A 5,000-nucleotide genomic window follows, 5' to 3' on the forward strand; every position below is an offset into this window, starting at 1 on the left:
TCTCTCTCTGTCTCTCTCTCTTTCTCTCTCTCTCTCTCTCTCTCTCTCTCTCTCTCTCTCTCTCTCTCGCTCTCTGTATCTGTCTCTCTTACTCTCTTTCTCCCTCTCTGTCTGTCTAATTCAACGCCTCGTTTCCCATGCTCTGCCTAAAAGAGAACCTGAAGGCATACATGGAGCAGCAGCATACCTGAGCTCAGTACCCTCCTCTCGGGAGGGTGTGAGCATGTGCGTGTGTGTGTGTGTGTGTGCGTGTGTGTGTGTGTTCATGCGTATGTACGTGTGTGTGTGTGTGTGTGTGTGTGTGTGTGTGTGTGTGTGTGTGTGTGTGTGTGTGTGTGTGTGTGTGTGTGTGTGTGTGTGTGTGTGTGTGTGTGTGTGTGTGTGTGTGTGTGTGGGATGTATGGGATTTGGTTGAAAATGGCAGATGAAACAGAGTCAGGTGTATGCCAGGACCCCTGTGGTGAGAGCCTGATCCACGATGAAGCCCTCCACTCCTCTCCACTCTTCCACTCCACTCCACTCCTCACCCAACCCAACCCAAGCACCCACCTCCAGCTCCAGCTCCTCTCCCCTCCAATACCTCTCCTCACTTCCCACCCAACCTAAGTACCAAGCTCCAGATCCTCTCTTCACCTCCACCACCACCACCACCTCCACCCATCTCCCATCTCCCCAGCCTGCTCTTTAGCAGAGGCAGAAGGTGCGCCGCCCACGCCCACCCACCACCTGCCATCTACAGCGTGGCTCCTATTCCACCCACCCACCAGGCTGCAGCGCACATGAAAGGCCTTAGCACCCATCAGGGCAGCAGTGCACTGCCTTCCGTTTCACAGCAGCTAAGTTTAGCACCCATACACACACACACACACACACACGCGCGCTAGCATGCACACACGTACACACACACTCTTCTGTAGAAATGGGCTCCTTCGTTGAACTGAGCTACTAGTAGCCTGCTAACATAGCCGTAACCCTAACCCTAACCCTAACCCTAAGCCAGTAGTGTAGCTCAGCTCAATTGCTAGGTCATATTGATAAGCCACCACCAACGGCTTGGGAAAACTAGCCAAGCGAGCGCTGTAACGGGCAGTTAACATTCACGGCCAACAACAGCAGCTGTGTAATCCAGGGTTGCTGGCATGGCGGGGGGGCCCTCCGCTCGATTTGATCTGTTTGGGAAGCCTGGCGGGGGGCGAGGTCGCAGGGGTCAAGGGGAGAGAGCAACACTGCTGACAGGTGGCACAGCTGGACCTTTGAGTTCGGGTACTGTAAATCTGACTAGGACCTGGAGCTGCGGGAGAGGTCAACCAGAATGTGAACATGCGTGTTTGCTGTGATCATGTGTGTGCGTGGGCGTGCAGGCATGCGTGTTTGCGTGTTTGTGTTTGCGCACGCATGTGTGTGTATAGCAAGTATGAGAATGACATGCATTGGAGTGTCTGCATAGGGTGTACTAGTAAACAGGGTGTCACCGAGACTGACTTACTGCAGGTCCTCAGTCAAAGACGAGCCTGACAGATCGTAAATAATTAAAAGAAGGCTTATAGAGTTCACCATCACCGCTGTTGTCCTCCCATCTCTGTCACCATAAAGGTCAGAACTAGTTTCTGCTGGGGAGGCCTAGGCAACATTCCAGAAAGCAGATGTAGTCAAGTCGCCCCAATAAGATAACGTACAGCAAGATGTTAACTTATGTAGGTTAGCTATTGAACTACCTAAAGCAACACTCAGTAAGTTTCACTCCATCAAAGAGAACTCTGCTGTACAAAATAATGAACAAAACCACATGAGCATTTAGTTGATCATATCTCAAGTAAACGTAATGATTCTATTGAACACAGAAGTCTTCAAAAAAAGATCGGTTGACGGCAAAGATTGATAAATCTACTTCAGTAAAATAGCAAGACAGTAAAATGATACTACTATAATATCAGCGCTGTTATTAGATTTTATAATATTCAACAAAATTCTTTGCAAATGGTGATGGTTCTTGGGACATGGGAATCTTGTGACCTCTGCACTGTCACAGACAAAAGTACAGCAAGAGCCTTTTTGACAGGGGCACGAAACCCTTTTATGTTGCCGTTATTCATATGACCTTTTGCTCTCTCTCTCTGGACTGAGTGAACAGAAGATGAGTCACATGGAGTCTTTGTAAGCACAAAACTTTTTCGAAGAACAGCAAAAAAAGAAACTGTGCTGACTGTTTTCCATTATTTTAGATTTGTGTGTCTGTTCCTGTACATGAAAATATATTGCATTTCACGTTTTACTTCTCTTCCTAGCAAAATACCTACGAAAGGTTTCTGTTTTTCATTTTTTGTTCCTTGAATCGACTGAAAGTGCTATTGTGTTGTTGGGTGTTGAACTGCGGTCAAATGTTTCATTCATCATGTTTGCACCGCTTAATATTCTGTTCCTTTGTTGTTTGCCCAGTGAACAAACTGTGTGCAACTTGAACATGCATGTGTATTATGAAGATAGAGTGTTCATGATTATATTGGAGAGAACACATTAAAGTCATCTACTGGAAGGACTACCTAAGCGTTAACTTGTCTGTACTAGTCACTGAAGTACCTGATCATTTGTCAACAGTGTCAGAAAATGCAAAGAACATCCTTCAAAAGTCTGGCCTCTTGGTGTAGGTGTAGTTTTGTTTTCCTCTTGACAGTACCTTTGTGCTGGTTTTAAAGGGACACTGTGTGAGATTTTTAGTTTTTTATTTCCAGGATGCATGCTACCCATTCACTAATGTTACCTTTTTCATGAATATTAATTACCACCACCATGAAATTGTAAGTATTCATTATGACTGGAAAAATTGCACTTTTCATACATGAAAAGGGGGATCTTCTCCATGGTCCGCCATTTTGAATTTCCAGAAATAACCATTTTTAGCTGCAAAAATGACTGTACTTGGCCCAAACTAGAAAATATTAGTTTATTACTTAGTAAACTATCATGAAAAGGTCAAATTTGGCAATAGGCGACACAGTTTCAACTAGAAATGCACCCAGAGTGTGCAGACCTCCGCCAAGGAAGTTAAGTTTGTTTTTAGACACATACAGTAGGATATTTGTGTCATGATGTGGTGTAATTTATGCAGGTTTATACACACCATTAGTGTGTTCAGAATTAAACAGTCAAGTTGTAACTAGATTATATCTGTATTTTTAATTACCATGTCCTTGATTAACTGTGGTCTGTTTTGTTCACCTGTGATTGTGGTATTGGCAAAGTGCTACATGCTATTGTGAACTTACTATGCACTGTCCTATAAATGCACTTATTGAAGGTCAGAAGTTCCTGGTCACATTGTTATAAACAGTTTTGATGATTGGCAGCATGCCCTTATTACCATTTAAAATTTCACAGCTATTTCATATCACACTTTAAAGACTAAGTGGAATTATACCAATTGTATCAGCCTAATCCAGCCTTGTGCTTAGGCTACAAGATAAAAAAAATCAACCTGCTTTGAAAACTTGTGATCACGCGCTAATAGAACTGTATTAGTGATTAGTGAAGGGAATGTAATGATTTTTTTTTTTTTACCATTTCCTGCACAGTGTCCCTTTAAGAACTCTGTTGCCTCTGGTACTAGTCCTCTCTTGTTTCAGCATTGTGACACTGCACATAATTTTGTTGGAGTCAGAGAACCTTCAATATACACAGTACACATGATATAACACCTAAGGTGCCTCTCCATTTTTAACCCCTTAATGCAGAGCCTCTGTTATAACTTTTTTCTTACCAAAATGGTAATGACCATGTCTCATGACCAAATCGGTTACCTAAGACTCCTTGCATTGTCATACCAATGTTGTCATGGTGCAATTGAGTGTTTTCAACAATGAGTGAATAGGCCCGTCGACGGGCCCATCTGCAGTTAGAGGCTACGAGGGAATATTATATTATCAGGCTCTTTAATGACCAATTAAAGTTGCCATAAAAGTACACAGTGTCTTGTTTCAAGATAATAGGCTGATACAGGATAGTGTATTTTCCATTGCGACTTACTAAAACAGCTGTTAGGTCATTAGAAGGCCGTGTACGTGGATCTCCAGTAAAAGTCGCAACAAATCGCTGTTACACAGAACGAACGCATGTGCCGTCGATCAGCAGGGTTAGGATAATTATTTAAAGCCAATTAGTAATCCTGCATGCTGCCAATAATACGCTTATCTCGCACTCTTTAAATATGAACCCCATCCACTTTGCTGGAATAGACGCCAACCTCCTTTTCAAATGGAGGCTTTCAGCTTGGCCCGGGATAGATACCAGCCGCTGCCTTGATAGGATCGTGTCTTTTATTTGCCTTTCTGCTCCGTATCTCTGCCCTTTTACTCTCAACAATGCAGCTCTTTTGTGCGCTGGCGTGTCGCATCTGTAGCATACTGATGGCATATCACCACTGCAGCTCGCGCATGCATTATAGTGCCTAATTAATTTTAACCCCCCACCTCCCCCCACCATGACACCACACACTCTCTCTCTCACACACACACACACACACACACACACACACACACACACACACACACACACACACACACACACACACACACACACACACACACACACACACACACACACACAAACACAGCTATGCACACACTCACGCACACCCGCACGCACGCACACACACACACACACACACACACACACACACACACGCACACACACACACACACACACACACACACACACACACACACACACACACACACACACACACACACACACACACACACACACACACACACACACACACACACACACCAATATTGCCATCCCAATGCACACACACATACCACACAAATATACTGTACCACACACATACCACATACCATGCACAGCACACATAACCACTTCCCACAGCAACAATGTTAAAGTATGGAATTTTTTACTGCATATTGTGCAGCCAGAGCCAGAGCCAGAGGAGTATTAGATTTGAATGCTCCCTTTTTACCTAAAGTTTAGTGTGGTGTTTGTTGTCA

Source organism: Engraulis encrasicolus, chromosome 21, assembly GCF_034702125.1.
Source record: "Engraulis encrasicolus isolate BLACKSEA-1 chromosome 21, IST_EnEncr_1.0, whole genome shotgun sequence".
NCBI classification, from domain to species: domain Eukaryota; kingdom Metazoa; phylum Chordata; class Actinopteri; order Clupeiformes; family Engraulidae; genus Engraulis; species Engraulis encrasicolus.